At 40.1% G+C, this 25,823-nt stretch overlaps 1 protein-coding gene across 1 annotated transcript in view; it reads left to right on the plus strand.

The window, feature by feature from the left end:
• The first annotated feature begins 1,970 nt into the window (after nt 1-1,970).
• Nucleotides 1,971-25,823, plus strand: part of Gpa2 (Glycoprotein hormone alpha 2) — a 116,559-nt gene continuing 92,706 nt past the window's right edge. Inside the window, exon 1 of the mRNA XM_067153820.2 lies at nt 1,971-2,011. The gene's annotated coding sequence lies outside the window, so the exon portion shown is untranslated. The remainder of the gene's footprint in view (nt 2,012-25,823) is intronic.

Below are 25,823 nucleotides of genomic sequence, written 5' to 3' on the forward strand. Positions count from 1 at the left end.
CATTTCATTTCTAGTATACCACCTCATGACCTCATGAATGTACATGAGAAGATGGCAACGACGTATCCTTCAGAACTCGATAGGTGATACCGACCTAGATCGTTGGTACGTGATTCTCGTTAGCGAGGACAGTGCCCGAGATATACCATATTCCTGCATTTTCAACCAGAGCGCCGTGACGTAGTGCATTTTGCAACTCTTTATACACATGAGTAAAGCGGGTAGCCTCCAAAATTAACAGTCAGGGGTACGTACCGACCTGCGTGTTAGATGGTATGAGCTACAAAGACTCATGAAAGGAAATGTCCTTTTTTGATCTTTCTGTTCCTATTTGAACCTGACAGTTCTAACATATGTGGTCACAAGTTACCGCCTGTGTTTATTGTCTGTCTTGACATTTGTTAGTTCTTGTTTCATAGACATCGGAAATAAGTTTACGTTGATTGCTTCAGATAAGTTCGTGGCGTATCATCTTTTGATTTCACTAGTGCTTTAATATCGCACTGTCATGTAGAAGGTTTTTTCGTTTGTGGTGCAAGTAAGAAAAAGGGCTAGGATAGAGAAGGTTGCGGCCGAGGCCTTAATTAAGGTACCGCCTCAACATAATGTGGTGTGAAAATGGGAAATTACGGAAATCCACCTTCAAGGCATTTGGGTTAGAATCCACCATCTCCCAAACGCAAGTTAACAGCTACGTGACTCAAACCGAGTTTACTTAACTTAACTTATGCGAAATTTATATTTTAAGTTGGGTTAAAGCTGACAGTTTCACTTAAAGTAATGTTCAGCGAAAAATATAATGTAAGACTTAACTGTCTTATTCGAGTCGTGAACAAGTGTTTGGTAAGATTCTGGTTAAGTTGTTTCATTTAACTGTTTTCTAACCTCTATAAAATTTCTAGTATTATCAAGTTAGTTCATTGCGAGACATGAAATCTTTTCACATTAATAAATTAAACATTAAAAAATTAATATAAAAATTCTTTTTGCAGTTGGCTTTACGTCGCACCGACACAGATAGGTCTTATGGTGATGATGGGATAAGAAACGGCTAAGAGGGGGTTGCCTTGATTAAAGGACAGCACCGGAATTTTCCTGGTGTGAAACTGAGAAACAACTGAAAACCATTTTCAATGCTGCCGACAGTGGGGTTCAAACCCACTGAAATGAAATGGCGTATGGCTTTTAGTGACGGGAGTGTCCGAGGACATGTTCGACTCGCTAGGTGCAGGTCTTTTGATTGGACACCCGTAGGCGACCTGCGCGTCTTGATGAGGATGAAATGATGAAGAAGACGACACATACACCCAGCCCCCGTGCCAGCGAAATTAACCAATGGTGGTTAAAATTCCCGACCCTGCCAGGAATCGAACCCGGGACCCCTGTGACCAAAGGCCAGCACGCTAACCATTTAGCCATGGATCCGGACTTCGAACCCACTATCTGCCGAATGCAAGCTCACAGCTGCGCGCCCCTAACCGCATGGCCAACTCGCTTGGTAGACGATCATTAACAAGAATACTAGAATCGAGTCATGTTTGAAATTATAAGACAAAAGTATGCAATAAAGTGAAATTTCGAAAAAATGGAACTTATAATTCGTGTAAATTTTGTTTCACTGAATACCTACACCACTGCAGGTTAACAAATTATACGTAAAATGTGATAAATTAGACGAATAAGTCATTTTGTACAAATATTCCGGGAGACAATAGCTTGTTAAAATTCTAGGATGTAATTTTGAGGCAGGAAGGGAAGATTTATATGGAGGCTGTGTACTTATCATTGTAATGACTGCACAGACCAAACAGTAAAATGTTTCCAGTGTTTGTGCGTGGGTGATATTCCCGCGCTTTTCGCGTAGGTGTCGATATGGAGCGGTGGGGAGGACCCGCCCCCAGCCTGAGCAGCTCGAGTTACTCCCCCTTCCCTCGCGAGCAAGGCCTGCTATAAGTCCGGCTTGTGCTCCACCTGGCCAAAGCCCGCTCCACTTCAAGCGCCAACACGTTCGGTAAGTGAAGTCCACCTGTTAGCTTTCCATCTGTTTCTTCGACTTTCCGTGAAACTTTTACTGTCATTTTCTACTGTCTGCATCAACAATTATCTACTTGTCAAGTATTTTATCTTATTCTCGAAACTTGGGAAATACTTCTGTCGAAATAAGAAAAGCGTATTTATTTGAGTATTTTACTGCGTGTTGACAGAAAAAAACTGGGTAGAGAGGAAGGAGAAAAGTTTAATATTCGAAAATAAAACATGTGAACTACACTTAGTTTCGATATAAGAATAGCTTAAAAATGATCAAACGTGTTCCTTTTTCTTATGTTTCCGTCTCCTTAAAGGAAGATGGCAATCATTTCTGTCTTGAGCTATTGTAATAATATTGAGACCACCCTATTAGAGAGCTAGGAAGTCCTTCTCCTGCCTTTTATTCTCTTCCAGTTGATCTTCCCTTCCATATTAATCAGAGGCAATTCACATCCTTCGTGCCTAAGGACATGGCCAAGGTATGCTGTTTTCTGTTTATTTAATGCTGAGATCCTTTGATCCTATTTTGCGTACGAATTTTTGATTAGATATTGTTCTGTCGAGGGCACCGAATATATAATTATATTATATTCTAAGATTAGTAAAACTTTGTCAAGATACAATTACATTTGTCTTCTGCGAAACGATTGAGATTATCGCTTACATGGACAGTTCATGAATTACCTATAAGCAGCAGATGTAGCATTCTTCCTTTATTAAGATCTAGAGAGTCAAATGCAATTATTCTTACTTCCCTATTTGGAGGCTACCAAAGAGACAAAGCTTACATAAAAATTTGATTGGCATCTACAAAGGTCGTGTAAAAGATATCGTCTATAAAACATTAGTATATAATAGCTATTAATTAGTAAAAATCATGTCAATCAATAATTTTGAAACCCATGAGCAATTTCTTATAGGAGAAAGATATAGCTATGAGCATAAACGATTTCTGACTACGAGCCTTTCAGGGCTTGTGTCCTTAATAAACCGGTTATCCAAGTTAAATTTCTTAGAAAACTTGTGAAATGTGTGAGTAATGGTGCCTGTTGCTCCTACCATCAATCATAATACCTCTATGGAGTCTAGGTAATGTTTATCAGCGTAGTATGGAATTGTAGTTCGATATACATCACATTTCTCCTTGTGTGCATTATGTGGCTGAGTGGATGATGGCTCAGTTCTAATTGTAGGGTCTATTATGAACCCGGTGGTCATGTCATTCCGGCGGTTTGACCGAGCGTGAGACAATCCATGTACCTCCTCGTAGGGTGTTGGGGCGTCAGCAATCACAGATCTTATACGACGATGTCGTGTGTCAGATTGTGTAGTCTGACTGTCAGTGTTTAGTCTGGTTTTATCTCTTATCGTCAAGTGTATTAACATTACTAAAATATACACAAAATAATTAATGATCAATAATCTGAAACGTCGGACCAACTGAGTACACACTTAGATTTGTTATCTCCATGTCCTAGTTCATAAGCTTGTATTTTTCGTAGTTTCAAGTGAAATCTTTTGAACATTAACATTCACCCATAGTCACTTCGCCGTTGCCTGAATTAAATAACAAACAAGAAGATTAATCTTCCAGTGCCTTATATTTACTCAAATTGAAATTTGTTATAACTTAGCAAGGGGAAATACTACTTTTTAAAAATGCGTGGAATATTCTTTCGATTTTATGAAAGCCTGGTAATCGCCTGTACAAATGCATAAAATATTATATTTTGCATGAAAATGTTGTTTACACTGTAAATTGTCAATTAATTTAATATTTTCATGAGTAGTCTATTGAAAAGAGCTGGGCTGAGTGGCTCAGTCGGCTTTCTGGCCTCAACTTGGGAGGTTTGATCCTAGCTCAGTCTGGTGGTATTTAAAGGTGCTCAAATGTGTCAGCTTCGTGTCGGTAGACTTACTTGCACGTAAAAGAACTCCTGCGGGACAAAATTCCAGCACCTAGGCGTTTCCTGAAACCGTAAAAGGAACCGCTGAAAAGATTTAAAGATTCATATGAGTAAGATATTCCTTTAATAAGCATTTTTAATTGAGACCTTCCTTACATTTTTCTCATTTTGACAACAGTAACTTTTAAAATGTTTAATTACCTGCGTCAAAGAAAGGAGCCATCATCATGCTGTTTATGTAAAGAAATACAACCCCATGTTTCATATCTTCAATACATTTTTTATGACGATGAAAGAGGATGAAATTTATGTAAAATGAGGTACAAACATTTGGCACACAGGGATGAACCAAGCTACCTGTAAGACTACAAACATATGTTTTGATTTTGATGTACAGTAGTCGATAGAAGTATTTTCTTTACCAGATTAAAGAGAAGAGTATATCCTATAAGAAAATGGAATGAAATAAGTTAAATGTTCTGATCCATACAGGTGCAACTGTTCTCTTAAATGCAAGACAAGTTTCGAAGTATTTCTGCACTTTACTTTGGATTATGAAGCTCGCAGATGGTTGAAATATTTATAATTGTTTACGGAAAATATTATTTTAATCTAGGGTTCCCCTTACGCTGCACACTTATTCTGAGACCGTATTTCCGGAACATTAATTAAACGGCGAGAACAACAATTTGTCGTAATGAACTTCCGCTGACAAGGATTTCTACTGAATACAAGTTATTTTGCTAGTTGCTTTACGTCGCACCGACACAGATAGGTCTTATGGCGACGATGGGACAGAAAAGGGCTAGGAGTGGGAAGGAAGCGGCCGTGGCCTTAATTAAGGTACAGCCCCTGCATTTGCCTGGTGTGAAAATGGGAAACCACGGGAAACCATTTTCAGGACTGCCGACAGTGGGGTTCGAACCCACTATCTCTCGATAATACTGGATACTGGAATACAAGTTATAATCAAAATGATTTATATACAGATTCCGTTGACAAAAAAATTCATTTATTAATTTATTTTGAAACTTACTATCAATTTATGAACAAGTAAACAAACAATTGCGACAATTTTGAGGGAGAAGTAAAATCGAATTATGGTAGTATTGAATGTAGTATTATGGTATCGCGTAATAGCTATTCTTTTTAAACATGAGACAAAATTTTACGTTGAATTCCAAAATCTCCACGTCCACTGCTTGAGAATTCCTGTTTAAATGAACACATCGATCTCATTTATCCTCTTAAACGTATGGCACTGAATTCGTTATTGCAAGATCGTATTCAATCAATCAATCAATCAATCAATCAATCAATCAATCAATCAATCAATCAATCAATCAATCAATCAATCAATCAATCAATCAATCAATCAATCAATCAATCAATCAATCAATCAATCAATCAATCAATCAATCAATCAATCAATCAATCAATCAATCAATCAATCAATCAATCAATCAATCAATCAATTATTGGACGAGTAGATCGCGTGGATAAGACACGCAGCTGTGAGCTTGTATCCGGAAGATAGTTGGTTCCAACCCCACTGTCGACAGTCCTGAAGATGGTTTTCCGTGGTTTCCTATTTTCACACCAGGAAAACGTTAGGGCTGTGCCTTAATTAAGTCACGGTCGCTTCCTTCCCACTCTTAGACCTTTCCTATCGCATCGTCGTGTAAGACGTGTCTGTGTCGGTGGGACGTAAAACAAATTGCAAAAGAAAAACCTGTCAATCGCTACTCCTTTGCATTTAGGGTTGTGGCCTAGGAAGCGGATTCTCAGCTAATTTCTTAACTAGTTTTTCTTTAAATATTTCCGAAGAACTTCTACTAATGTCTCCCAACTGACAGCTCGCCTCATTACTCTAGTCGCGCAGTGGATCTTCTCAGTTTCTCGAATCAGTGCTAGGTAGGCCCAGGATATCTTTATTCATGAGCTTGTTGTCTTAAGGGGCCTAACTTCTAGGTCATCGGCGAAGCTGCAAAGTAGCTAGAGTGATTGCTGGTAGAAACAGGTGGGAACAATGTCAGGAGGGCGTAAGCGAGAGCAGAAATGGTTGTTTGTTTTCATGCGGTGAAGGGAATGTTTACCGTAGGTTCTAAAAGGTATAAATATATTTAAGTTGGATCGTTTAGGGGCCGAGCCCGTGCTGTAGGTTTAACGTGCCTGCCTGTTACCCGGAGGCCCCGGGATCGATTCCCGGCCAGGTCAGGGACTCTTACCTGCATCTGAGGGCTGGTTCGAGGTCCACTGAGCCTACGTGAATACAATGGACGAGCTATCTGATGGTGAGATAGCGGTCACGGTCTAGAAAGACAAGAATAACGGCCGAGAGGATTCGTCGTGCTGACCACAAGACACCTCGTAATCTGCAGGCCATCGTGAAGAACAGCAGCTGCTTCGTTGGCTAAGGCCCTTAGGGGCTGTTGCGCCATGTTTTAAGATAATTTAGAGACTTTTAAAATTATTATGTTCGTGTTTAGTATTTCATCGTGTGATATTGATCTTACGTCCCACGAACTACTTTTACGGTTTTCGGAGACGATGAGGTGCCGAAATTTAGTCCCGCAGGAGTTCTTTTAAGTGCCATCAATCTAGCGATACGAGGCTGATGTATTTTAGCGTGTTCAAATAACACAGGACCGTGCCAGGGTCGAACCTGGGGTCAAAAGACTAGCGGCTCAATCGTCTGCGCCACTCAGCATGGCCCATTTTCATTTCGATTTAGATATTTTGTTGTTACACATTAAACTATCAGCACTATATATGAGTTACCATTGCAACTTTATTCTTTTTTTTTTAGATTCGCTTTACGTCGCATCGACACAGATAGGTCTTACGGTGGCGATAGGATAGGAAAGGGCTAGGATTGGGAAGGAAGCGCCCGTGGTGTTAATTAAGATACAGCCCTAACATTTGCCTGGTGTGAAAATGGGAACCCACGGGAAACCATTTTCAGGGCTGCCGACAACGGGATTCGAACCTACTATCTGGCGAATGCAAGCTGATAGCTGCGCTCCCCTAACTGCACGCCAACTCCCCCGGTGAATTCTAGCTTTATTTTTTGCTTGTGACTTTAGTTTTAGGCGTAAGTTTATCCAGCAAACTGCTTATTCTTTGTTATGTCCTTTAAGTGTAAGAGAAAGCCACGAGCTCTAACTTTGCTGCAATCAATAAAGACGTCTAATAATAATAATAATAATAATAATAATAATAATAATAATAATAATAATAATAGTCCATCTCTCTAGTGTATTGGTTAGCATGATTAGCTGCCACCACTGAACGCTCGGGTTCGATTCCCGGTTCTGCCACGAATGTTGAAAAGTGGTTCGACGCTGAAATGGGGTAGTCAGCCTTGGGAGGTCAACTTAATAGAGAGGGGTTCCAATTCCCACCTTAGACATACTGGAAGAATTTTTCCGTGGTTTTCCACTTCTCCTCCAGGCAAATATTGGGACGGTACCTAACTTAAGCCCACGACCGCCTCCTTCCATCTTCCTTGTCTATCCCTTCCAATCTTTCCATCCCCCCCCCCACAAGGCCCTTGTTCAGCATAGCAGCTAAGATAATGGTCCTCCTTCCCAGTTGTATCCATCGACCCGGTTTAACGCTGCAAGACACTACCTTAAGGCGTTGAAGTGGGATCTCTCGCTGAACATGACGGAAAAAGTAACCCTGGACGGTAAATAAATAAATAAATAAATAAATAAATAAATAAATAAATAAATAAATAAATAAATAGGCCTTCAGGAAGAGGAAGACGAAACTGAAATGCTTTCCAGAAGTGAAGTTGGACTTGAAGGAGATGGGGGTTCCGGAAGATGGTATCATGGACAAAAATGTCCGGCTCCATGGCTAAATTGTTAGCGTGCTGGTCTTTGGTCACAGGGGTCCCGGGTTCGATTCCCGGCAGGGTCGGGAATTTTAACCATAATTGGTTAATTTCGCTGGCACGGGGGCTGGGTGTATGTGTCGTTTTCATCATCATTTCATCCTCATCACGACGCGCAGGTAGCCTACGGGAGTCAAATCGAAACAGACCTCCATCTGCCGAGCCGAAGTTGTCCTCGGACACTCCCGGCACTAAAAGTCATACGCCATTTCATAGTTTCATGGACAGAAATCAATGTAGGCGACTCGTCAAAATGTGCCGTGGTTTCGAGGAGACTGGGGAAACGCTAGTGATGAGAGAGAGCTCCTAGCAGAAGAAGGAAGTTGGAGAAAGGATGAAAAGATACTGCGAGAGAGTGACAGGAGAGAAGTATAAAAATACTGCAAGGATTGTCAAATGAGGTCCAAAGACGGCCGAAACGAAAATTAAAAAAAAAGTATATTCCTCTTAACACTCGTAGTACGCCCAGGGCTATTTTAGAAGCGTTTGCGGGTTCACTTGTAATAATTAGCCTGCCACTTGGGCTGGTTAATGCTCCTTTATCATTGTGATTTTACTCTTAGGAAAATAATAATCAGGAGAGTAAGTGACAGGGGGCTCAACCTGTCTGTCGTTTCCCTGGACAACACTTGTCCCAGCGCCGTCGGCCCTTGGCAGTTTTCCTATTTCTCTTACCGACAGCTTCATTTTTGCAAACAATGGATCTCTTCTTAAAGCAATAGCCCCCACCACTTTATGAATTCGACATATAGTGACCCTAAGCAATTTCCCATACTCAGTTCCTTATTTTCTTCCATTGACCTCTGCCATCGACCCTAGTGGCTCAATCGGTTAGCTATTGGCAATGTAGGGCTAGTGTTAGCAGGCGAAAAACTTCGAACTGGTGACCTGCATTCCCGTTGAAGAACTCCTGTGGGATAAGGTTTGATAACTGGTCGTCTGGTGAAACGTATTTCAAAATATTATTGCGCTTGAACTTGTCTTCCATTTCTCCCAAAATCTCTTCATGAATTCGCTGTGGTGTTCTTCCATTTCTTCTCTCCATTGTTTTCCAGTCGTCTTCTTTTTACCTTTTACCGCGAATGTGTGAGTTACAACCAGAAATCCAAAGAGTTTACAATTGTTTATGGCATTGCCTTCTAAATAATACTTAATTTCTTCCAGCCAGTTGATCATTACTTTTTGAATTGATTATTGAATATTGAATTGAATATATTATTGTCCAGTCTACAGATGTGACCATAGAATGTCAAGCGACTCCTACGTACGAGATCAGTAAACTAATCTGTTGCTGTGTACAGGTCTATAGTTTTTTCTCTATTCCATGTGCCATTTACATGAGTGGGGCCATATATTATTATTATTATTATTATTATTATTATTATTATTATTATTATTATTATTATTATTATTATTCCTCTTTTCCCACACTTTGGTGGGATATGAGGTGTGAAATGTGGAGTATATGTGGATTTCTCCCCGTTTTACGGTCGGATGCCCTTCCCGACGACAAACCTAAGTGGAATAATTTATTCACTATTGCGTGCTTCTGCAAGAGAAGAGTATTGGGACAAAACACCCCATCTCCGAGTCAGAAGAACAATTAAACATACTTGATTAAAATCTCCTCCCCCAACTAGGAGGCGAATCCGGGATCTTCTGTGACAAAGGCCTCGGGAGTGACCATTCGGCCAGGTAGCCGGATATTATTATTATTATTATTATTATTATTATTATTATTATTATTATTATTATTATTATTATTATTATTATTTTCGGCTCCATGTCTAAGTGGTTAGCGTGCTGGTCTTTGCTCCAAAGAGTACCGCGTTCGATTTCCTTAATTCATTAATTTCTTTGGCTCGGAGACTTTTATGTGTGTTGTCTTCAGGTGTGGGGTAGATTATTGTTTTAAGAGGAAGTACAACTGGGCAACGATCCTCTATTAACACTAATTAGAGAAAAAGTGTAAAGGGTCCTACTCCTCAGAAAATGAGGGTATCTGCCAAAGAAATATAAAGAGCACGTAGTGCGTGAAAATGAAGCATTGTAATTCATCATAGGCGTCCTCGTCCTCACAGACACGCAGGTCACTTTCAAGCATCAGTTATTATTATTATTATTATTATTATTATTATTATTATTATTATTATTATTATTATTATTATTATTATTATTATTATTATTATTACAGGCTGACGACGAAATGACACTGTGCAAACGAAAGTTGATCAATTCTGTTATCTATGAGCCCGTAATTTCACAAATATTATGGATCGAGTTAAGTCACCTTCATACAACTGCTACGCCAGTAGAAGAAGAGAATGCTCCATTACGACTGAAACTCATTTAGCTCACATATCTCTTCCCCCACCCCACCCCACCCCCCACGCACACACCTCTTACGGAACATTTCAAAGATTTTACTGCTGCTTCCGAAGAGCGCACCTGACGGAATGTGGGTATTAAGGACGATAATATAATTTAGTGAAATATCTGTGTTTATGTACTCTGTCGTGATGTTATGGTATCTATATAAATAAAATTGTTTCTGTTTGTCTGTTTGTCTGTCTGTTTGTCTGTTCCACCATCACGTCGAAACGGCTGGATAGATCTCAACCAAACTTCATATTTAGAGTATACTGACCCCGGGGAAGGTTTCGATATGCATATCATTTTAAAATCTTTGAAAAGACGGGGGTTTTATAGGAAAAACGGTTTTCCTCCATTTTCTCTTATACTATTATAGGCAAAATATCGAATTTGTCGTATAAGGACGAGACAAAGCTCAATTTAATCCTCTTGACGCAAAGAACAAAACTCGGTAAGCCCTACGGGCCCGAAAACCATGTTTTAAGGCCCTAAAACCAACCGTTACGGAGATATTGGCACCACACTACCCCTGCTCTAGGAATCGGATAAAGAAATGAACTGCCGTAACCATGGCAACGTCAGCTCCAGGATTCTAGAGCAGTGAGATTATGCATGTAGGTTTGGGCATAGCTGTCAACCAAAATAGGTACAAATAAGACTTAATATCTGGGAAAAAAATATACTGTTGTGTAAGGCACTCATAGGACTCCTTTGGGCGGGGATGGAAAGGGGGTGAAGAACGAGTGTAAAAATCTTACTATATATAGAAATGGAAGTGTGTGTGTAAATGACACATCTCCAACTAAACCACTGGAGCAATTTCAACCAAACTTGGTACACGAATCACTTACTATCGGGAGACGATCACTGTGGGGGGTAAGCCATCCCTAGCGCCCTTAAGGGAGAGGGTCAGGGGGGTGGTAGTTACAATAATAATCGAGAATAGTGTCGAATTCATAGTTTTCGGGGTCGCTGAGTTGAAAAGTGATACTCTAGAATTTTTTTAAAATCCAGCCCCCTTTTAGGTTGGGACCATAGGGTGGGGGGGTGGGGTGAGATATAGAAATAATTAAAAACAGTTTCGAATCCATAGATTTCAGGGTCTCTGAGATGAATAGTATTACTCCGGATTTTTTGCAAATCCAAGTGGGGAGCGAAGGGGGTGAGATATAAAATTAATCGAAAAACTACATATAAAAATATTATCTTCTTCTTCTTACTATATATAAAAATTGATGTATGTGTGTGCGTGCGTGGGTGTGTGGGTGTGGGTGTGTATATGACACATCTCCTCCTAAACCACTGGAGCAATTTCACCAAACGTGGTACACTTATCAATTAGTATCAGGAGACAAACCGCGTGAGGGTAAGACACCCCTAGCACCCTTTTGGCAGGGGGCGAGGGGAGTGGTATAAAAATAATCTTATAAATAAAGTTGTTCGTTTCTGTTTGTCTGTTTGTTTGTTTGTTTGTTTGTTTGTTTGTTTGTTTGTTTGGCTTAAGTGCGGCCAATATCCAGTATTCGGGAGATAGTAGGTTCGAACCCCACTGTCGGCAGCTCTGAAAATGGTTTTCCGTGGTTTCCCATTTTCACACCAGGCAAATGCTGGGGCTGTACCTTAATTAAGGCCACGGCCGATTCCTTCCAACTCCTATCCCTTCCCTGTCCCATCGTCGCCATAAGACCTATCTGTGTCGGTGCGACGTAAAGCAACTAGCAAAATAAAAAGAATAAAAATGTTTGTTTGTTCCACCATCACGTCAAAAGGGCTGGATAGATCTCAACCAAACTTCATATTTAGAGTATACTCACCCCGGGGAAGGTTTCGATATGCATATCATTTTAAAATCTTTGAAAAGACGGGGGTCTATAGGAAAACCACAACGGTCTTCCTCCATTTTCTCTTATACTATTGATTTTCTGCAAACTCTGTGGACCGTATGTGAAAGGTCTCTTCATCACAAACAACTTTCGTTGTGTTCATAATTTACCTTACTCTTCAAATGACGGAGAAATTTACTATTTTCTGCCGATACCATGCTCGGCATTGAGGGACCGACAGAGCGATAACGAATATATGGGTTACCATGGCAACGTCTCTGACTGCTTGCCAGCAGGGAAGTAACGTATTGTCATTTTCCTCATCATTCCTTTAAATTCGTGGTTGTTCCTTGGGTAGAAAGCAAGAGAGTCGTCAATCGGCCATTCTGCGGGATATTGGCGGAATATCATTGGAGGTTATAACCGTCCTCGAATAGCATAAGTAATAACACAAATATTCATCTTCTTATCTGATTACCTAAGAATCCCTGCGCCTAAATTTCTCTCCGATTACCGCTTTCTTATATCCATAACTCACTCCGGCATAATTTATTAAGGAGCATTTGATTTTCCAATACATTCACTTGGTATTTATATATTTGTCGTCATCCGGATGTCCTCTGTTATAATCTATTTTCTATTAATTTCAACTTACTAAACTGTATTACTTTCTTCCTTAATTACCACGTATGTATGCGAGTGCTAATCCCGAATGCTGTACACTCTTTCCTTTGAGGAAATATTCTAAGCTATGCAAATGTATAACTTCTGGCCCAGGAAAATTCCGAAATATGGATGCAATTTTAACGGCGGTGCAGACCTTCGTTTCGGGGTAATTGGTGGCTAATCAGTAAGTCGTATCAAAAGTCACAAAGCAAATTGCGTTTCATTTTGGAGAGATCTACAACTTTTGTCCTGTGACTTTTCGTCGTATTTCTATCCCTAATACATTAAACACAAGTTGATTTTGTACTTTTACACGTATATGTTATCATTTGGCACACTTATAGGAAAGGTAGAATCATGACATTCGGCACGCACATTGACATGACCATTGGCAATGTTATAGCCAAATTTTATGATTCTAGCTGTCACATGAGAATCAAAAATATAAAGTAGCATTCAAAAACTGTACAAGATTTCACCCCATTCAATGACTCTAACTCAATCTAACCCATAAATAAAGGAGATACGAGAAGATGTCATAGGACCAACCATGTAGAGCACTGAAAGGGGCGTCTGATGGTGAAGTCCGTTTGTAGATACGTCGTACAGTTGCAAAGCAGTAACTATCGAAATAAAGGTCTACACTTCTAGAGTATGTCTGTACATTGACAATTTTGGCGAAATTTCCGTACAGTTATCCGTTTCAGGTGTAATAATGACCATCTGCATATATTCTGTTTTGGTGTCTGTCTGTTTGTTTGTTTGTCTGTTTGTCTAAAACTTGGAAACTACTGGATATATTTCCACCAAACTTGATATTTAGAATCCATCTGTCCTTTGGTAGGTTTTAGGGCAAGTATTGTTTCTGAATCCCTGAATTGACTGGGGGATTATACGAAACCGAAACCGTCATTTTGCAACCAAACTTAATGTAAATTTAGCTGCCGTAATGGAAATTCATTTCTAGGCCTTTTTCCTCATGTGCATCATTTCAATACGAGGATTAATAAGGGAGATATCATTAACGGACCGTTTTCCGGTACAAGTCCCACCGGACTTAACTCAAGAGCGGGTGCGTGTAAAGCGTATGTTTTACAACTTGAAAACTACTGAAGATATTTGAGTCAAACTTTATATTAACATCCACCTGTCCAACGGTAGGTGTTAATCGTCAATAACATTTCATGTTCCCGGAATGGACTGGCGGTTTATAGGGAACCGAAATGGTGATTTTACTCTTCCAGAATATATACAGTACAAGACCAACCTGACTGGAAATCGACCAAACATGATGGAATTCCATCTCTAAAACTTTTTTTCATGTGCATTTTTTCGACAGGAGGATTAATAAGGGAGATATCATAAACGGTCCGTTTTTCCGGTTAAGTCCAGCGGATATAGCCCAAAAGGTGTTGTACGTGGAGCAGGTTCCTTATTTATCTATGTAAATAAAATCGTAACTACTGTGTGCCTGTACATAGACTATTTTGTCGAAATTTTCGTACAGCTACACGCTTAAGGGGTAATAATGATCATCTGCATATTTTTTGGTTTAGTATCTTGAAAGTTCTACTTTTTACACTTCTCACTGAAAACCCAGATTGCGGCATAATCTGCCAGTCGAGAAAGAAAACTGAAATTTGGCAAAATTTTACGACTTAGCCTGTAACGGGCGGAAAACTTCCAAGAGCTTTAAATTTTTCCCTTTCTATCCCGAAGAATATCGAAATATGGAGGCAATTTTAATGATGGTGCAGACCTTCGGGAAGTATCATCACATAACGGATGGCACAATCCCCGTTCAATTTGGAGTGATCTACAACCTTGGTCGTACGACTTTTTGTCGTATTTATATCCATTTTACGTTTGACTTTTCTCTATTTCTCGATCTTAAGTAAAGTAGTACTTTTCACATACATAATTCATACCTTCCATCACTTAGAGGAAAGATAGAATCATCATACTCTACACGAAAATTGGTCCACCCAGTAGCCATATGTGAGCCAAATGCTATGTATGTAGCTGTCAGTTAATTATCCGAAAAGCAATGCAATGTGAGATAATCTTACACAAATTTTACCCAAGTTTCTAACTCAATCTGACCCATGAATAGATGAGATATCATATGACCAGCAATTTAGGCCGCTAAATCCGGCGTCTTATGGTACAATCTTTTCTCGATATGATGTACCGTTTAGAAGCAGTTAATCTGTAAATGAAGGTCTGCAATATTGTAAACAAGCACATACTTTCGTATGTCGAACTATATATATTCACTGATGTCGATTTTGTAGCGATCGAGAAAGGGTGTGTCTGCTATTGTAATCAGTACTCCGCACACCGACTATGACTGGCAGTAGGAATGGAGTCCTTCTCCAATTCCTGTGTAACTGGCATTAATGAGGCAGGCCTACCATTGTAATGAATAATTCACTTCTCGATTTGACTTTCAGAAGGCAAGGGAGCATGCAGCATACAGTCTTTGGCTGTAGGCAAGCGTTCCCGCAGTTATAAACAGATGTACCCATCTAAAATGTGACTGGCATTAGGCATACTGGCCTGCTATTTTGATGGAAACTCATCAACTTGGTGTGACTGGCAGGAAGCTGGCTGGCAGTTGGAAAAGGGGCCTATCATTATAATGATAACTGCACAACTCAATTTTGACTGGTTGTAGGGAAGTTTCCTGCCATTATAATAAAAACTCTTCAATTTGTAATATGTCTGGAGGTAGGAAAGGGGGCCTGCAATTGTAACGGAAACTCCCCAAATAGATTGTGACCGCGCAGTAGGCAATGGGGCCTGCAATTATAATGTAAACTTCCCAACTCGATTGTGAATGGCAGTAGACAAGTGAGCCTGTCGTTATCATCACAAATCCGTAACAAGCACTTTACACTGGAAACAACGTATGGGGACCTCTGCATATTGTTTCTCGGATAACGCTAAGAGACATGCTATTTTAAAACAATCTTATTTACTGCATGTACAGTATTTACTTCAATATTCGTATACAATGCAGAATACCGTAGCGAAGCACGGGTACATTTGCTAGTTAAGAATAAAAGTCTAAATATAGCAGACCCAGAAAGGAATTTATATTTTTAGATGTCTGTTGGTCTATTGTCTGACTGAAATGGTTTAATTTTAGGAAGTGATACCTTAGTCATCTTCTATAAACAAGTTAAGAATGTGGTTAGTGAGAAGAGATAAGTTATCAACATAGATTAAGTCTGCGGTTAGAGACCTATTCGCCGACACTATTGTAACCATGGCAACCACTCTTCACTAGGTCAGTGACGTCATCTTCTCACTGTGCACTTTCCTCCTCTAACTAAGAGCTTGAGAAAATCTCGCATCAAGTGAACGACGTTCTAGCTCCTCATCCAGAACTAAAATTCCTTGAACTGGCCGGAAAACGAACTAAGGGCCTTGGAGTAAGATACAAGCACGGTACCTCTACACCAAAGCGCTGGATAATAATAATAATAATAATAATAATAATAATAATAATAATAATAATAATAATAATAATAATAATAATAATAATAATAATATCAATATGAAATAAATAATACACACTTATTCACAGTGGCATAAGAAACTCAGGTTAAGATTCTATGGACATATTAAAAGAATGCACCCAGACAGACTTACGAAACAAATAGTCGAATTGTAGGAAAACAGGAGTATAGCTACAAGAGACACAATGAAATGGAATGGCGAGATCAAAACTGATTTGAAACAGGCAGGAACTACACAATCAGATGTCTAAAACAGGGTAATCTTCTGATCCAAAATTCACAAATGCCAAGCTGACGAAGAGGAGAGACCAAAGAAGAAGACTGGAACAACCTGGTCTGGAGACAGAAAAAAAAATAATGAAAATAACATAGGCACAAAGGAAGGCAGATGCACGCTTCGAAGTACTTTGCCTAGTCCTAATGAGGTCATTTGCCTATGGTGATGATGATAATCACAACAAGAAGAAGAAGAAGGAGAAGAAAAATAAAAATAAAAGGTTGGATCATACAGAAAGAAAGGAAACCAAGAATTATATCTTAAGATGTAAAATATATCAGTTACCATCCGGAAGAGGAGAGCCATTTTCTTCGGACATATCTACAGAATGAACTCGGGAAGAATGACCAATCAGATAATAAGGTTTTTGAGACCAGAAAAGCTACAGTGCGCTGGTACCAGGAAGTGAAGAAGGACCTGGAAGAATTGGGAATACAAGGAACGGAAATCAGCAAGAGGGATGCTTACAAGTGGAGGATCAAGAGTTACATCCCGTACCCTAGCGCCGTGGACAGAATAAATGAGGAGACGACAGAGTGAAAGGATGATCAAAGACCAGAAATAGATGAATCAACATGGTCCATAGTAGGCCAAAACGAAACAATAATAATAATAATAATAATAATAATAATAATAATAATAATAATAATAATAATAATAATAATAATAATAATAATAATAATAATAATAATAATAATAATAATATAATTGAGAGGTTCAGAATGTCTTTCATTTCCTCACAATTCATGAGACTTGCAGTTCTTTTGTACATACATTCATTTTGATTTTGATTTAAAAAGACTTCTTATTTCCTTGTGGATGGAGTCAAAGAATACCCTTTAGGTCGGAATGGGCTACTAAGAGGGGGGCAACCGTAGAATCTGTACTCGCTCCGTCGTCTTGTAAGACCAAACATATATCAATTCCCGTGTAGTGTACGAGTTTTACTTTCTAGTAAAATAGTGTTGTTGAAGGAGAAGAAGAATAATGAATGGATATAGAAGTCATCGGTCCCTTGCAATTAATTTATATTAAGTTTGTAGTGTGGTGAACGGAGTGGGTTAGTTAGCTATGAGCTGTTGGCAGTGCTGAAGATGTTTCCAACCCAGTGTCACCCAGTTAGCTCCACGGAAACCGTTAGGACTCGTGCGGTGGTTTTGTTGCAGCCACTTAGAACACGTTTGTGTTGGAACACGCACCACTTCCTTTACTTTTTACGATTTGCTTTACGTCGCACCGACACAGATAGACAAGGGCTGTTAAGTAAGAGACCGTCGCCTTAATTAATGTACAGCCTCAGCATTTTCACCCCGGAACACTATCTTCAGGGGGTCGAACCCACTATCTCCCGAATGCAATCTGACGCAATCGCACGATCTGTTTTCTATTGAATGATCAACGTTTTACTCGGACAATGAAGTCCCCTATGGGTGGGGGGGGGGCGGTACAAGAACGCACACAGAGTCCCCTGCTTATCGTAGAGGCGATTAAAAGGGGCCACAAGGGCTCTGAAATAGGGACCTAGGTTGTGACCACGGGGTCCTTACTGAGTCCTGGCATTCCTTCCATTTACTTGTGCCAGGATCCTCAATTTCACTCTCTTGGTCAACTCTTGTTCTTTTCGATCCCGACGGTATTACTACAGGTTGCGAATCCTAGAGAGTCCTTTCATTTTCACGCCCTTCGTGGCCCTTGTCCTTGTTTGGCCGATACCTTCATTTGTCGAAGTGTCCGGTCCTTTCCATTTTTCTCTCTGAGTAGTGTTATCGTCTTAAAACAATGATCACCACCACGGACGGTGAAGTCGTGGACTGGCTCCAATCTCAGGGAAACGAGTTGTAAGCTTTGTGAAACAGTGGGACAACTGCTTCTCTAACTTAGGAGATTACTTTTAAAATAAACCTCGTTCATCTCATTCTGTGGTGCCTGTTCCTTCTTCGTTTGATCCGTCCTTATATTTCCTATTTTGTGTTATTTTTACATTTTCGTATTTTAACAAACTATTGTCCAAATTGAGTCTGTCTCTAACATGCCGCGATTAAGGTGGCCATGCTTGACTTAAACATTGTATTGCAGTAGTGATATCCCACACAAATACTGTACTGTGCGAATACTGCTTAAACATTTTATACTTTGAGTTATACAACAGTCACGCTTGCGCCCCAGAGATTTATAGTGACACCGTTAAATGTTTCTCGATATCTTCAACATGAATGTGTTTGTATAAAGCAGGCGGAACTTAATACGAGCTATATTCTTTACGATTAGAGACATTTATTTCAAATGTAGGGGAGAAAGTTTTGAGAGAACAAGAACGTTAAAGACGGAATTAAATAAAGTGGAAATATAGGACTTTTATAGGGAGAAATACTTTCGTAAAAGAATATCAAACTGATAATAAGTAGGAAAGAGGGCATTACAGGAAAAAAAAACGTTTCTTTGCGTGAAAAACTAATGATGATGAATATGTCGTTCAGTAAATGAAACTCAATGTTACATCAAGAAGAACTGCAGGTCTACGTCAAAGGAACTTAAAATGTAGCCGCAGCATCTTTGGCGATCAAGGCCTATGGTAACGACTAATGTGACGTCACTGACGGTACACCTTATATTTGAACACACGCTATGTGTACAAATCCACAGCCGCAGCATCTTGACGACTAATGTGACGTCACTGACGGTACACTTTCTATAACAACACACTCTATTTATACAAATCCACAGCCGCAGCATCTTTGGCGACCAAGGCCTACGGTAACGACTAATGTGACGTCACTTCCATCACATATTTTGTCACGCCACGTTACACAAACTTTCGGATGACTTCCAGCAATAAGACATATTCATGCCAATATGGAAGTGAGTCGTTATGAAATATAGGGCGAATTTCTTGTGGGTTGCTGTACTTCCTTGTGTCGGTTGACGAGAAGGGGACGCCGTCACACGGTTCCCGTGCGTCGGCAGAAAACCCCTTAAATTGCATGAATGGAGTAACAAAGAGAAAATCAAACTTTCCTCAATACAGTGATCTCTCTCAACCTGTAGGCAAGCGTGTTGGCGTGTGATGTATTCCGATTCACCTCGGCAATGAATGAATCTTCAAAATGTTGGTCCAAATTGTATACGAAAATTTAAAGCAGACTAAAATACGCTGTTCAACACTTAATACAGAAGCCATAAAGCGCACAAAAGTGGTCAATTACTGCTGAATAAGAAGCAATCACAATGTACGCTGTAAGGCAGCTTGTCTCAGACTGGTTGAGAATATGATACCACTGAGCGAGCTATGTGGGGCAGGCGGCTATGGTGTCATCCAGTCGCCCAGGGTATAACCGGCAACTTGACTGAGGCTAGAACTGTAATAATACCTGGAAAGTGGCATCTTTCAATCTAATCCCATGAACTAATTTGTAGGCAGTAGATTCACGTATTATTTTTGCTGGTTGTTAAACGAAGCACTAACACATCGAAAGTTTTGGCGGCGCAAGGCTGGGAAATAGCTAGGATTTGGAAAGTTGCGGCCGTGATCTTAATTAAGGTACAGTCCCAGAGTTCGCCTAGTGTGAAAATTGAGAAACCACGGAAAACCATCTCCAGGCATACCAATAATAGGATTGAAACCCACGATCTCCCGAATGCAAGTTCCCGGCCAACTCGCACGGCGAGTAGTGAAAGGTTTGCTTGCCCGCCTCTCATACAGAGGACTCTAGCTCGATTTTCGGCAAGTCCAAGAGCTTTAATTTTAGACCGAGAGTTCGAGCTGGGTTCACTCCGTCGTGCTAGATGAGAAATAGCTGATGATCTCGTTACACTGACCACGCGCACAGCAATATCCAAGTCATTTGACTAGTGTATGCTAGAGACTTGTTTTACGCCAATTGCATGTACTAACATGCTGTGTATGTGGTGGTTGTGGTGGTAAAAGTAACCTCGTGCCATCATCTCGAGCTCTTTTGTAGACGTGAACTGCATATGCCATTCCTGCCATTCGTAAGCGTGTATTAGTACCGGTAATCGAACCCAAGCAACCGAGGATGGCATATAAGATGATTATTGTTTTAAGAGAAAATACAAGTGGGGAGCGAAGCTCTATTATCACTAAGCAGAGGGCCGAGCTGAGTGGCTCAGACGGTTGAGGCACTGGCTTTTTCACCTTAACTTGGCGGATTCGATCCTGGCTCAGTCCGGTGGTGCTCCATTACGTCAGCCTCGTGTCGGTACATTTACTGGGAACTTCTACGGGACCTCGGCTTCTCCGAAAACCGTCACAAAAGTAGAAAGTGGCGCCTTAAGTCAGTATTATTATTATTATTATTATTATTAATGAGTGGCAAAAGATGTCCGACACTTCAAAGAGTGGAGATGTCGCCGAGAGAAAGAGAAGGGACACATAGGCTTCGTAAGAGAACAAGAGTTGACCAAGAGAGGTCGCATAGGGTAGATGAAGGTGAGGAGTCTGGCACAAGCAAGTGGAAGCAATGCAATGCTCAGCTAGTGGATCCGTGGTTGTCAATCCTCGCTCCAAAATTGAAAGCCAATTAGCCGCCTGTTACAGGCAAAGACTAATGTATCCTTACACCCACAGCCATGTAACCAGGAGCAGGGGGGGGGTGCAAGCTGCCTTATGGCTGAAATCTCGTCATGCTTCAAAATCGACTGGATGACATGACGACTTCATCTGTAGCTTCAGTTTTACATTACGACACTTTCATGCACTGAACACTTTTAACATTTTCGTAGAATTTTATTTTACCTCATTTTTTACAGTAGTACCAGTTTCTGTCTCTGAGCTACAATGAATAACCTTAAAACGATGCACCACTACAAATTATATAAATAATAAAATCCCTGTATTATAAATTTACAATCTTAACTTTTTTGCTTTCGTCTTCCTGAATTAGGAATACCATTTAAATGTTCATATTTTACACTGTAAGAACTTTTGTTTATATCCTACACTTTTGTGATAAACGCATTAAAATACAGTTTTAAGAGTCTTACCCTTCACTCAAACTTACACCAACTTTAACAGTAACTTCGCTGTCTATTTTAGCCACTTGTTTTCAGTGTAATGCTATCGGGGAATAAATTAATACAACAAACACTTTCTAAAATATCAAGTATTTGAGAGGCAATAGACTCCCTCAGTGTCCTTCTTTCAATTTAGGTTCCTTAGTCTGAAAAGTGGCTGCTGAATGTCATCGAGAAAATTCTTGGTTTTTATCATGCGTCAAATGCAGAGGCTTGAATTGGGAAATGAAACACATTTCATCATTAGTTTCTGCAGTTGGTTTCATTTGAAAAGCGATTTTTTCTCTTCCGTTTTGACCTTCTTACTGACCGATTTACGCTGTCCGATAATGCATACATTTTAAGCGAGATAGAATAAAATTATACCATAAGTTTTAAAAGTGCTGAGTAAGTGGAAGTGTCCTAATTTAAAATTAAATCTACTGAAACAAGGAAATCAACACGAGAATTATAAAAACCACATTATAACTACAGCTGTCTCATTAATTTAACTCTTGAAATAATGCTCATTACAAATATTACACCATAAATGTAACTCAAACTTAACTAATCTGCATAAGGACATATATTTTGGTTTTGTGACGTCAAACTGTATATAACCTCAAACCTGCTGCTGTGTTATGACGTCACATGGAACATGTGTGTTTGTCAACGTCTGCCTGTGGGTGGATCTATTTTCAGCTGGCACAGAGCTGTGTGTGCACTACAACGTGACTTCAGTGCATCCGACATGCGGGCACTTCTGCATCTTATTTAAGGGAAGGAACAGTGTTCAAGTTGTACGCCCCGTCTAGAATATTCTCCTAATAAGTCACTACTTTGTTTGTCTTAAGAGACAGATTATTCCCAAAGCGCAGGTCAGTTGAGTATCTTACTCTATTCGAAAGTTTATTTGATGACCAAATAGTTCCACTGACATTTTGGCCTCCGAGATTGCCTGACCTCACGTCACCATATTCTTTCTTGTGAAGTTATCTTAACCTCCTCATGCCCAGAACATTTCTCTTTTGGTCAAATGTCATAAAAGTGTATACTTCTTTAACGATGTCTTGGTGGAAAACAGTGAATTGACAAGCATATCACACCAAGGTAAATGAATTCCCAAAAAAATGGAACACCAACAATAAGTCAATTTTTATTTATTTTATTTTTAAAATATTCCATTTTAAACTGATCTTTTAAAAAGACACCAGGCGTCAGATCGAATTTATCGTAATCGACGAAGAACAATGGACGATTTCAAGAAAACGGAATCACATTTTTCGTTGCGAAAATCAAATATGTCTGTCGGTCATGGCCATCCATCAACGGCTGCTAATTTCAGACGACGACCAGCCATAAGACATAGCCTGCACAGTTGCTAGGTAACAATGTTTGGCCATCCATCCATATCTTACATCACAGCCTGCACAGTTTCTAGGTAACAATGTTTGGCCATCCATCCATATCTTACATCACAGCCTGCACAGTTTCTAGGTAACGATGTTTGGCCATCCATCCATATCTTACATCACAGCCTGCACGGTTTCTAGGTAACAATGTTTGGCCATCCATATCTTTCACAACCTGCACAGCTTCTAGGTAACAATGTTTGGCCATCCATCCATGTCTTACATCACAAACTGCACAGTTGCTAGGTAACAATGTTTGGCCATCCATCCATATCTTACATCACAGCCTGCACAGTTTCTAGGTAACAATGTTTGGCCATCCATCCATATCTTACATCACAGCCTGCACAGTTTCTAGGTAACGATGTTTGGTCATCCATCCATATCTTACATCACAGCCTGCACATTTGCTAGGTAACAATGTTTGGCCATCCATCCATATCTTACATCACAGCCTGCACATTTGCTAGGTAACAATGTTTGGCCGTCCATCCATATCTTACATCACAGCCTGCACAGCTTCTAGGTAACAATGTTTGGCCACCCATCCATATCTTACATCACAGCCTGCACAGTTTCTAGGTAACGATGTTTGGTCATCCATCCATATCTTACATCACAGCCTGCACAGTTGCTAGGTAACAATGTTTGGCCATCCATCCATATCTTACATCACAGCCTACACGGCTGCTGTGGTTACACGTCCGTCACATATTTTGTCGCGTCACGTAAGATAAATTTTCGGACGACCGGGCGAGCTGGCCGTGCGCGTAGAGGCGCGCGGCTGTGAGCTTGCATCCGGGAGATAGTAGGTTCGAATCCCACTATCGGCAGCCCTGAAGATGGTTTTCGGTGGTTTCCCATTTTACACCAGGCAAATGCTGGGGCTGTACCTTAATTAAGGCCACGGCCGCTTCCTTCCAACTCCTAGCCCTTTCCTATCCCATCGTCGCCATTAGACCTATCTGTGTCGGTGCGACGTAAAGCCCATAGCAAAAAGCAATTTTCGGACGACCGCCAGCCGTAAGACGTATTTATACATATATACTGTATACAAGGAAAAATGTTTCGTGTTTGTAGCTATCTCCAAATAGAAATGAGACAATATAAAATCCAAACATTTTAGATGCTGTAACTTTAAAGCCTCTAAATCTGTCGAAAACACTAGTTATAACACAATAATATATCTGTAAAAAAATAAGACACTACAAAAAACAATGATATATTTCGTTCTTCAAGAACATCGTTAGGTCCTACCAAGTATCTCCCAATCACGCGCACGTATGTAGAATATTGTTTACGTTCTGTAACCTTGTCAATTATTGAAAACTGGCCATGTTATGAGCAAGTGAGAGAAATTATGACTGTAAAAGGCCTCCGCTGTCACTTTAGTGACTTCAAAGCAGGGTTGAGTAGCTCAGACGGTAGAGCGTCGGTCTTCTGACCCCAACTTGGCAGGTTCGATCCTGGCTCAGTGCGGTGCTCAGACACGTCAGCCTCGTGTCAGTAAATTTACTGGCATGTAAGAGTAATCCTACGGGAGTAAATTCGGACAATTTTCGTTTCGGAAAACCGTAAAAGTAATTAGTAGGACGCAAAACCAATAACATCCATCCTTGAAATGCGCTCCTACTTGATGTTCAATGGCTGGAAGGTGTTTATTATTGTACTAGCAGTAGACACAACTCTTGTTTGGCGCCGGGAAGGAGCGGCGCTTTGTGCTTCACCGCTACAGAATACTGTACGCGAGTTCGGTGATATTGCACTCACGCAAGGTAAGTTGATATTGCTCTAAATGAAACAAGCTGCCTGTCACCAACTTCTGTCAATAAAATTGACTATGTGATTGGCATAGCTACTCCCACCGTTAGACAGAGAACGACAGCCAAAGTTACGAAGGAGAGGGAGGAGAACGAGGGCGAGAGGAGGTCTTCCGGTCACGGTGGGATAGGAGATGGCTACGGCTGCGAAAGAAGCGACAGCCATGCGTGATGATAGGAAACTTTCACGTACTTCAGGAGAGAACCAGACTGGTCATTGTCACTGCAGGAGATCTGGTTGACCACTTGTTAGGGTTTTCCTAGATAAGGCAAACTAGAGTACAGGAAAGTACTCCAGTCAAGTAACAAGTACTAAATTCCTCAGTATGCCGTCACATGATCAGTATTTCTTCAATAACTTGAGCGTCCTCATGACACCTTCTTCTAAAGAATAAAAATGGCGCTTCTAAATTTGATATTTTCTTCCAAAACCCTATCCACGCTCCAATCACAGCTCCAAGGTATTCCAACTACTTTTAGTCTGTTAACAACAATGGGTAACTCCTTACTCAGCGTTCCCTATCCTTGTCTTTCACAACACGCTATGCTTTTGGTGAATACAATATTACAATATGAGTAGGTCGCTTCCAGAAATTATCATATCCATTGAAATGAGAAATAAATTAAAGCTCTTATAGAATAACATAGTCGATTATTCTAAATTAGACGGTGTATGTGCTGAAACACACACACTGTTGTCGCCGATTAAAACACATAACATAGCGTGTATTGGACGTGTTAAGTTCTTGAAATGAGATGTGGACATATCAGAAGTCGTATGGGCGTTTCTGGACATACTGAGTACAAAGTTAAACAAACTGTGTCCTACTGTTTTGTAATCCTTCTTAATTTACAACAAAGATAAATTTCAGAAGACTGTTCATATTAACAAACGCTTAAATAACCTTTACATCACTAATTGTTTAATATTCTTGTTCGTGATATACTTCAGTATCATCCCTCTTTTCTTGAATAATGTAAATGAAAATCCGCAGTCATTCGACCGGGTCAGGAGGATAGAGACTGTGCCGGCTGCCGAGGCCTGTTTCACTCCTCTGGGGCAATGATTAATGACTGACAGA

The sequence above is a fragment of the Anabrus simplex genome, chromosome 9 (assembly GCF_040414725.1).
Source record: "Anabrus simplex isolate iqAnaSimp1 chromosome 9, ASM4041472v1, whole genome shotgun sequence".
Taxonomy (NCBI): domain Eukaryota; kingdom Metazoa; phylum Arthropoda; class Insecta; order Orthoptera; family Tettigoniidae; genus Anabrus; species Anabrus simplex.